Source organism: Quercus lobata, chromosome 4, assembly GCF_001633185.2.
Source record: "Quercus lobata isolate SW786 chromosome 4, ValleyOak3.0 Primary Assembly, whole genome shotgun sequence".
Taxonomy (NCBI): Eukaryota; Viridiplantae; Streptophyta; class Magnoliopsida; order Fagales; family Fagaceae; genus Quercus; species Quercus lobata.
In genome coordinates this window covers 35,093,648-35,104,800 of record NC_044907.1, presented here as the reverse complement: position 1 = coordinate 35,104,800, position 11,153 = coordinate 35,093,648, and positions in this window count along the sequence as shown.

Here is an 11,153-nt window from a genome sequence, read left to right as displayed (position 1 = left end):
TTTCTTAATGCCATACAACCAAGTGCGACCCTGTAGATGAATCTCATGCTCACCAGAGATTTTGCTGTTGCAGAGGTTAAGAAAGTTCTTGATCGGATGTATCCACTAAAATCATACCCCCTCTATTTTATCAGCATTTTTGGCCAGTTGTTGGGGATAGCGTAGTTAACTGTGTTCTTGATTTTTTAAATACTAGTACAACACCCCTTAATTTTCATGAAACACATATTTTTCTTACTCCTAAGTTTAAGAGCCCCATGAAGGTCTTAGAATATAGTACATGGGTGCTTTGTGGATTGCTAGGGACTAGCAAGATTTAAGTTGGGGGGGGGGTGATAACACCATAAAATATATACTTGTTATATATTTATGTAGGCGTTATCTCTTTATTACTATGCTTAATTTCTATAATTAAGCCCTGATTTGCATTAGTCCCTATTATTTATCTTTACATAATTTTTTGAATAAGATGTCATTCATTGTGTGTAATTTTCTATTTTCAAAAAATCATGTAAAAAAATGAGTTTACAAGAGTTTGTGAGAGAATGGAGGCCAAACTAGAATTAAAGATAAGCTAAAGGACAAAGCTTAAATGTCTAAGTAGGTGTAGCTGGAGTGTTTGGGTCATTTATCATATTTGGAAGCTTCAAATAAGAAAAGAAATCAAAGAGGCAAAATCTGAAAAGGAAAAATCATATTTGAGCACTAATTAGTATCTTGGGCATATATCTCTCCTAAAAAATCCAATTGACTCAAGGCTAGATGAGCTAAAACCATCACTTAAACATCTACAACTTTTCAGTTTGAGTTTTTTGAAATTCACAATTTTTGAAGGCCGAAATTAATTCACAAATTGCTGCTGAAAATCTGGACGAAAATTAAATAGTAAAAGTTTTATTTTTCTTTGGACACTTTTATGTTAGGGTTTTGGAAGGGAGGTTGTGGAGAACGAATTTTGCAAAGAAAACCTTGTATTTTCCTTTTGTTGAGGCCAAAATGTGAAAAGGAGCTAGGCCCATAGGAATGAGAAAGGGCAGCCCATGGAAAAGGAAAAAAAAAAAATATATATATATATATATATATATATATATAAGAAGAAGAAAGTTTGGCCCTTAAAAGATGAAAAAGGGGAACCCAGCCTACGGGAAGAGGAAGATAAGTCTTGGGCTATAGAAAAAGGAGGGAGGAAGGAGATTTGGCCCAACAACATGAAGAAGTCATGATACCCAAGGAAGTCCAATAACAAAGGAAGAATAAGGAACGAATAGGATCTGGGCCCAGGCTACACGGGATATGCCAGCTTAGGAGTGCAGGTCCTTGAGGAGAGCTGGAAGATGCTAAACAGGATGTGGATAGCACAAGATATGGCATGCTAATTTTAAAGAAGCACGAAAGAAGAAGGAGGTCTTGTCAACATCGATTTCCTGGGATCCAAAAGATAATGATAGAGACATTTGATGATTTCGGGGTCAACACCTGTTGAAGGAACCTAGGGACCTCGAGCAAGGCAGAAAGGGTAAAACAAGGGTAAAGGTGGTCAGGAGCCTTTTCAACTACACCATTAGCAATATGGAATTTGCCCCATTTTTAGGAAAAGAATAAACTGTGAGAAGCCAATGTCAAGGTCTCAGAACTCTAAGGTGTCCCTTTTAAGGCTTTGGAAGAAGAATGAGTTTTGACCTTAGAGAAGAATCTGGATTTACTCAGATATGATCTCCTGGAAGAAGAAAGTCAGTAGGTGGTCTTTTGGCTTTCAGTACTCAAGAGAGAAATAAGAAGAAAAAAGGGGAAAAGACCAGCCACCAAGGCTCTAGATAGAACAGTAGGTTCTGGTACCCAGGACACATAAAAAGAATGGACTATTGATTTGAAAAATCTTTAAGCAGCACTATAAAAGGGATGAACCAAAGCAAAGAGAGGGCATTTAGACATAAACACTCAAGACACAACAATACTAGAAGAGAGCATTGAGCTTCTACTAGAGATATAGTGGGAAGAGTGAGGCATTGCAAGGGGTTTTGGAGTAAACACTCGAGGAGTCACTTGGATTCAAAGGGATTAAAACTTCACTAGTCTTGAAATCCCAAGTGGAGCTATTCAAGTCTATAATTTTTGAACTTTATTGAGCCTTGTGGAACATCCTAGTAAAGCAAGACCTAATTCACTTGAACACTCAATATAATATAATATAATACCACTCTCTTTGGAGGATCTTTGTCACTTTATTTGCTATGCATTTCATTTGCTATTCCTTAATCTCTCATTTAACCAATAATACATATATCTATGTATATTTGTGTTGTGGGATATATGTCTTGTGCACAGATTGATTCGTAAAATGGCCCAATAAAGTCGCGGTGAGCCAAGCCCAATCCAACCAACAATCAACCATCCATCCTTGGATGCCCAGGATCCCCTATCATTACTGGACTTGGGAACCATCCAAAGAAGGAACCCACACCTTTCTTTATTGGCAGCCTAAACTCTTTGCCAGGGCTAGGGGTTATGTTTTTTGTATACGGTATGAATATTCAATGTGATTCTTTCTAAGATTATAGACAACAACATATTTGATTGTTTAATTAGATTTCTTTTAATGTATTAGTTCTTCCATGCTTTCAATAAGTTCAATCATATTTTTCTTATTGTTTAGATGAATTTATAATAGTTTCAAATAGAAATCAAGTTTTAAAGTGAATCGGTTTTTTCTAAAAACTGTTCTAATCACATTATTAATCTAGGTTATCATGCGTTTTTGAATTGTCTTAGTTCAACTAAATCATAAGTATTTAATTGTATAAGAACAATTAATTATGAAATATATATTTCCTTAGAATACAAAGAATTTCATATCAATATAGGGAAACACCCCGTATTTACATTATTAACTTAAATAAGTTATCATTGTTATTCTTGTTTACAATTACAAGGCAAAAATTATTCTTCATCTTCACAAAAAGTATTTTTTTTTTAATTACATTGTCTTTGAATTTACCCCGCTCGTTGTGGTTCGACCTTAATACTTCGAGAATTATATTGATACGATCTCCAGCACTTAGAAGTGAACAAGTAGTTTTGGCGCTGTTTTCCGGGGAGCTGCTGCATATTCAAAGGCAATCTTTTTGGAGCAAAGCATAACTAGTGGAAATTCTTCTATTGGTAGCTTCGTTCCATTTTTCCCTTATTTTTTTTTTAATTTTATTTTATTTGATTGTGCATTCATTGTTGCATGAGCATTTGGGTTAGAAACAAGATAGGCAGATTAGAAATTTTTGAAACTTACTTTGGTAATCTTTTTGGCACACCTTCACCTTCACCTTCTTCATCAATCATGGGTGATGAAACATGTAATAATCATGATGAGAAAGAAGAACTATATATTAACTAGTGCATCCCACCCAAAATTCTATTCCTTCATGCATCATGTTTCCACCTAATGCACCACATTTTGAAGTGAAACAAGGTTTATTAGCAATACTTCCCAACTTTAAGGGACAAGAAAATGAAAATCCTTATGTCCATGTTAGAGCTTTTGAAGAGGTAATTAGTAGTTTCTATGCACAAAATGTTTTTGAGACTACTAAGTTACATTTCTTCCCTTTTCTCTTAAGGATAAGGCAAGAAATGTTACACCTTGAAACCTAGGTTTATAGGTAATTAGGGGGAGATGGCTCAAGGGTTTTTTAAAAAACATTTCTCTCCACACAAAGTCCAACAAGAAAAAAGAAGGATAGTTAGTTTTGCCCAAAGAGAAAATGAGACCTTATACCAAGCTTGGGAGAGGTACAAAGATCTTTTCAATTTCTACCCAACTCATGAGTATGAAGATTGGAGGTTGGTTAGCTATTTTTATGAAGGACTTACATCTAGGGACCAGCAGTTTGTTCAACTCTCATGCGGAGGGGACCTTTTACAAAAAGAACTCGAAGATGCAATGGATTATCTTGATGAGATAGTTGAAAACTCTAACACATGGACTGGACCTAACCCTATGGACTCCACTAATAGGACCAGAACTAACACTACCACTTCTAGTGGAAGTGTTTTCAAGTTGAGGGAAGATGATAACATGAGTGCCAAAATCAACATGTTAACTAAAGAAATAGAGGCACTCAAAATGAAAGGAAGTAAGAGTGTTAGTGCTACCTTTAGAGAGGACCCAATGGAGGTGTGTAAAATCTGTTATGAGATAAACCACGCCACAAATGAATGTGCATCACTTTCATCATTCTTATATGTGCTGGAAGAACAAGTACACGCATTTAATTCATACTGGCCAAATAATTCTTCATATTCTAACAATTATAATCCAAATATATGAAACCATCTGTATTTGAGTTATAAGAATGACAATTAGTTGAATCCTCCTGCTCCAAAGAATTTTAATTCACCACATGCATCATCATCTTCTAGACCTTCCTTGGAAGATGCCCTTAATACTTTCATTCAAAGGCAAAGTGAGAAAAATCAAAAGTTTGAATCCATGCTCACTAGGCTAAATGAAGAGGTAAGAGAGACAAAGAGTCATATAACTAGGCTTACAAATTCATTGAGTGGGACAAAGAGAGGGAAACTTCCTTCCCAAACTCAACCCAATCTCATCAATCAAAATCTAAAAATTGGCTCTAAGGATAAACATGAGGAAGTAAAAGCTATGACCATTTTGAGGAGTGGAAAAGAGGTTGACAAAAGTTTTGCTTTAGTAACTAAGAAATCTAATGAGACCCTAGTTGAAAAAGAGAAGGATGAAACTGAGTCACTAGGGCCTGATGACATTGAACAATACCCAATACCTCCACCGTTTCCACAAGCCTTAAAATTACCTAGGAAATTGGACACCACATTTGAGATATTAGAGCATTTGCATCAAGTCAAGACAAATTTTTTATTATTGCATGTTATCAAGCAAGTGTCTGAATATTCCAAGGTAATTAAGGACCTATGCACCATCAAGGGAAGCATCATGTGAAGAAGATTGCATTCCTAACGTAACAGGTAAGTGTAGTTATCCAACATAAGACCCCACCAAAGTATAAAGATCCAAGTTGTTCTACGATCTCTTGTAATATTGGAGATTACATCATGGAGCATGCATTGCTAGATCTTGGGGTAAGTGTTAAATTGATCCCTTTTAGTGTATATCAAAAACTTGGACTTGGTGAGTTAAAACCTACTTCAGGAACTTTACAGTTGGCTGATTGCTCCATAAGGGAGCCGAGGGGGATTGTTGAGGATGTGTTGGTGAAAATTGCACAATTTTATTATCCAGTTGATTTTATTGTTCTAGATTACCAACTTGTTTTACATTCTAGTGTCCATACCCCTATTATTTTGGGTAGACCTTTTCTTGCCATAGCTAATAATTTAATTAATTGTAGGAATGGAAGGATGCAACTCACTTTTGGTTCCATGACTTTGGAGCTAAACATATTTCATGTGGCTAAACAACCACATGAGGACAATGACTGTGCTTATGTGAACCTCATTGGGGCGGTGGTTCAAGAAGAGTTTAATAAGAATTGTTTTTCTGATTCTCTTGAACTCTTCTTAATAATTCTGTTAGTTTTTATGATTTAGAATGTGATATTCATGTATCTGAAAATTTTTCTTTGGTAGATTCCTCACAAGTTTTGGAAGAACAACAGATGATGATAGTTAATGATGATGGAAGTCTTGCTTTGAGGAGCTACCAAAGAATGTAAAAACGCTCGTGCGTTCAAGTGAAGAGGCACCACAGCTGGAGCTTAAGCCACTGCTTGGTGGCCTTAAATATGTATATTTGGGCTCAAGTAAGCTAAAACCTAGGTGAGATGGCCCTTTGATTATAAGTGAAATGTTTAAACATGGAGTTGTAGTAGTTGAGGATCCTAGGGATGATAGGATTTTGAAAGTAAATAAACAAAGGTTAAAACCATACTTAAGAAGAGTTATACCAGAGGAGGAGACTATGTCACTTGAGGTCCCCGCCTATCGGGATGCAAAGTAAACTCTCATAGTCATAGAGCCTTCTGAAGTTATATCATATTTGTTTTAATTTTCTTTTCTTTTTGTTTCCTTTTTCTTTTTGCCTTTAGTTTTTGTTTTGTTATTTTATTTTTTATTTTTTATTTTTTGTGAGCTAACATTTGCAAGTGTGAAAGAGATTTCGAAAAACAATTGAATAAAGTTCAGCTACAAAATTGGTTGTAGTCTTAAGCTATAACTTTACTAAATAAAATAAAAATTACTACATATTTTGAAAATCTAACCGTTAAATTACATGTTCTTTACTCTCTTAATACACATGTTAAATTTTATGTCAATCGAATATTATTTACTATTTGATCTATAAACTTATATTTTATGCATAATTTTAAACTACAAAAACTTGCAATTTAAACAATTAATTGATAACATAGCTATTAATTTTTAATTTTCTAGAAATTTTGCAAGTATGGAGTTTATAAGAAGAAGATGTAATCCAATGATGCAATTGTCAAAATTCAACTCCAATAAAAAGATATTGAGTAGGGTTGTAACCTTAGGTTACAATCAATTTTGTAGCTAAACTTTATCCAAAATAATTTAAAGGCTTAAGGTAACTTCTTCCCTTTATATTTGAATTTATTTTGGCTTTGATACATTGAGTACAATGCAATATTTTAATTGGGAGGAGAGGTCTACATTTTATACTATAGGGAACTTGTGGACAGTAACTGTGACAACTTTAATCGAAGTCTGGAGCTCTATTCTCACGTAAAGTCCAGAATTGGTTTCCAATGGGATTGTCTAATTGAGCTTTCTTTGATTTCCTCGCACCTACACTCATAAAAAAATTAAAAAAATTAAAATCAATTGGTTGTTGTAAAGCTCTAAAACCTCTTATTAATAGAACAACTTATTTGTACTATTTGTTTTTGTGCGTGGGCAATGCTCTCAAAAGCACAATTCCAACGTTTTCTTGTATCCTAACTACCACGACTGGCTATTCTTGAATGCCTTACTCTAGTCTTTGCATTTTTTGGTTTCTTTAAAGGCGGCACATGGGATGAACTTAATTAGAGCTATCTGAAAGTAGTTAACTCCCCCATTAAGAAAAAGGGGAGAAAGATTAAATTACAGGTAATTAGTAAAGTCTTGTTTACACTTTATTAAATTCCAAGAAAATTTTTATTTTTTGGGATTAGGATTGTAGTGGAAATTTGATGATAATTCCTCTTACACATTTTGGAGTTTTTTTGGCATTTAGCCTGATTTTACTAACAATTTTGTTAGTTGACAAGAAAACCAAACATATTTGTTAAATAACTTCTCAAGTCTGTGAGAAGAAGAAAGAGAACCCCCGCAAAGAAGCACCAAAAGATCAAATCTGCAGATCTAGAGAGAAGCGGCCTCCAATGCCCAATTTGGGCTTGATCTAAAGAAAAGAAAAAGGATCGGATCTAGAGAGAAGAAGAAGAGACTTGAGTTCCTTCATTGATCTCGAGTCTCATATACTCAAAAATACTACTTAACAAACATGTTTGCAAAACCATCGACTAACAAAATTGTTTGCAAAATTAGGCTAAATGCCTAAAATACCTCACATTGTGTATATGTGTGACCATTGCACTAAGGTGGTAGCCAGTATTGAAATCCTGTTTATATTGCTTTTTGGCAAACTATTCAGAATCAAGATGTTATCATGATGTGACAAGCATAAATGGTTAGTGGAATCTAGAAATTTTATCATGATGTGACATGCATAAATGCTTAGTGGAATCTAGAAACTTTATGACTAATACATCCACTAATAATTTGTATGAGCATTGCATAAGAGGAAAAGAGAGGACCTTGAGGTTGCGGATCACAATGTCCAGGTTGAGTAGATGAAGAGCCTTAAACGATTAGTCGCAGATAAAACTTTTTGTACAGTTCACAGTTTTGAGAAAATAGAAAATGTTATAGAGAAGCGGACGGTAATGGTGACTAACTTTAGAGAGTTCAGTGAAGTTCCACGAAGTTTCCTCCTTTACTGTAGTGTTCTACTTTAGCCCACTTCCACTTCCAGGGAAAATTATCTCATGGAGCGAGATAGTTTACAATTCCAGATATCAGGACTTCCAGAACTTTGGACCCATCAGTTCGCGATCTGCCGCAGAACCTTGGCTAGCAATTTTCTGAATACGTGAAGAAAATTCTTCGGCCTGGAGGCATTGAAGCTGGTCAGTGCACTTGCTGTATATTCCATATTCCATAGAGAATCATTATAAATGCATGTGAAAAATGGATGTATCCAGAAAATCCAGATTTTTCTTACGCTCCCATCACTTTATGCTGGGTTTATAAAATGTTCAAGTGGAAAGTAATATTTAAAGCAGAACAGTCACTTCTAGCAAAGAATTGCACTACGATAAATGCACTGGGGAAAATTATGTTTCCTACAACATGAGCTAGATACACAACAACGAAAAAAAAATGTTGCAGCCTGCAGGGTCTTTTTGGAAGAAGGGGGGGTTATATGTGAAAAAATTAGTACGTACATCTTAACCTTTTCAAAAAAATTCCAAAATAGTAACATGTAAATAACTGAATCTTATATATAAAAGAGCTAATCTGCATTTCATGAAAGCCTTAACAAGTATTGAGATTTGTCAACAATTGATCTCCTTGTTTCTTAGCAAGATTTGATCTTAAGACCTACCAACCCCCATCCCACTTACAACTTGAGATAAAGCCCAAGGCATCGTAAACGATAGACAAATCTTGCAACATTACTAGCTCGTGGAAAAAGGTAATGGAAACCATAAACACTGGCAGCAATAATAGGAAACAAGGATAAAGCAACTCTTTAGCAATCTTTTTTATAAGTGAAATTTTTTGTAGAAGTAGTACTGTAGTAGTAGTAGTACAATTATGCTTCTTTTTTGTGATTATGCACGTTTTCTATTTTTGTAATATTGAAAAATCTGCATCTAAATTCTAATGCCAGTTTAATAAAGAAAAATTAACTATATCACTGCCTTATCTCTATTTTGGTGATCTTTTGTTAAAAGTTTTTAGTCCTAATGATTCAATTTGGAAGACTACTTTAAGTTCTTATTGAAATTAAATTTTTAGGTTGCTAATTTGGCTTATTTGGAAATAATTTACAAATAAGAGAGCTCATATATGGGCCGGACTGATGACTCAGCTTAATTCTTTAATTAATATGTAATACAAATTTGAAATTTTTTTGAAGTTCTATGGAGCATATAATATATAATTTTTGAAGTGCTATGAAGCAATGTGATCCAGTGACATTACAAAGTCTCTATGAGAAAGGCTTCAAAAAGAGGTCTTTCTGCAAATGAAGAGGTATCATTTTTCATATAAACACCAAATCATGTGGCCCTACCAACTTTCACGATCTACTCATTTCACATGCATATAGTATTCTTAAATCAAGTTCTCCAAAAGAAAATATGCATGTTATAAAAGCACCAAATAGAACGTCCAAGGAGAAAGGTAGGACGACAAAGCAGAACAGTAAACACTTTGTAAAGAAAAAGTTGGGCTCAACACAAAGCCAACTCGGAATAATCTATATTTTTCTTCATTGTTTCTAGTAAGAGAAAGTTTAGAGATACCCAAATCTACAACATGATTAAGTATCCCTTTGTGATTGGTGAACTTAATGTTTGCTTTAATTAAATTCATGTGATGGTCCCATGTGTAAGTACTAAAATCCAATCACACAATGAAACCCAAGCAAGTTGTGAATGACCTAATCACTTCTCAATGCCTTCCACTTTGGATTTTCTTCATAGGCCCTCCCTCCCAAAACTCAGCCGTTGAAAAACACCCACTGAAAAACATTAAAGTATATTCAAATTGAACGTGTACCCAAAATAGGCATGGCAAGGTGTTTTAAAACATGTTTATTTTCAAGGATGTTTAGCTCACAAACTTGTTTTCCTATCTATTTTTCAATATTTACACAAATACATGTATATTCTTTAAGCCTGCTTATGAACCATTTCCTAATCCTACTGTTCATTCACTTTTAGAAAATTAGAAGTCTAGGAGCCCTCTATGTACACATTTAACCATTAACGTAAGTCCAGTTGTTCCAAGACTTAAGAAATTCCACTAAAATCAAGTGATCTATCCAAGACTTAAGGAAATGGAGAATGTGAATGAATGAGAAAGAACGAAAGAGAAAAATGGAAATGAGATGATGGGGAGAGAAGGGGAGCCTGTTGTTATTTGTGTTAATGCCTTAATGGGCTTTCACAAATTTACAAATCAATTAATTTTCAAATTTCAATTGGACAACTACCGTGCACTCTTGGTGCAGTGGTCATTCCACAAGTATAAGTGCTTGTTGGGTGTGGGAGGCAAGGTCCAGGGTTGAAATCTCTAAGAGGGAGCTTTACACACATATGCACTTAGATTATGTTAGAGTAGAAATTCTATCCTATATATTATAAAAAATATATATATATATATATATATATATCTCAACTGGACAAGTTTTTTCTTTGTCACATACTAAATCATTTATAGTTTTAGATTTTACCAAAATCTTATAGTAGAGCGGTTTTCGGTTTTATATTTTGGACTTTCCATATTATTATTTTCATGTCTTTAACTTCAACACATTGCTGTTGTTAGTTAGTTAGTTAAAACTTTATTATTATTATTATTATTTTAATTGTACAATATTGCCCTTTCATTTTTTTAATATATATATTCTAAAAGGATGATTATGGTATAGGTGATCACAAATTGGTCAAACTCAAGTTGCACATAAACCCATCACTTAGCGTAAATATGTATGGGTATCAAAGGAAGTAGGAACTCATTCCCACAAAGATCAACGGGAATGTCGACCCAAGTATAAGAACTAGGTTTAGTTGGTCTCATTGATTTCAACAATTGCAACTTTGATGATGGCGTGAAATTGAAAATATTGGAAGATTGAGAAGGATCAAGAAAATCAATAAGGGTTAGCATCAATGAGAGTAACCAACCTTAAACCAAAAGTTTGAGAGTATGAAAGGTAAATAAAATGGAAGAGGATAAGGGAAGAAAGAAATCCATGTAATAAATAACATTGCATCACATGGTTCTCTTTATTTTGTTTCCTTTTTAATAAAATAAGTGACAACTCCATATAAAACCCTTAATTTATTGGAAAAATATAATTAATC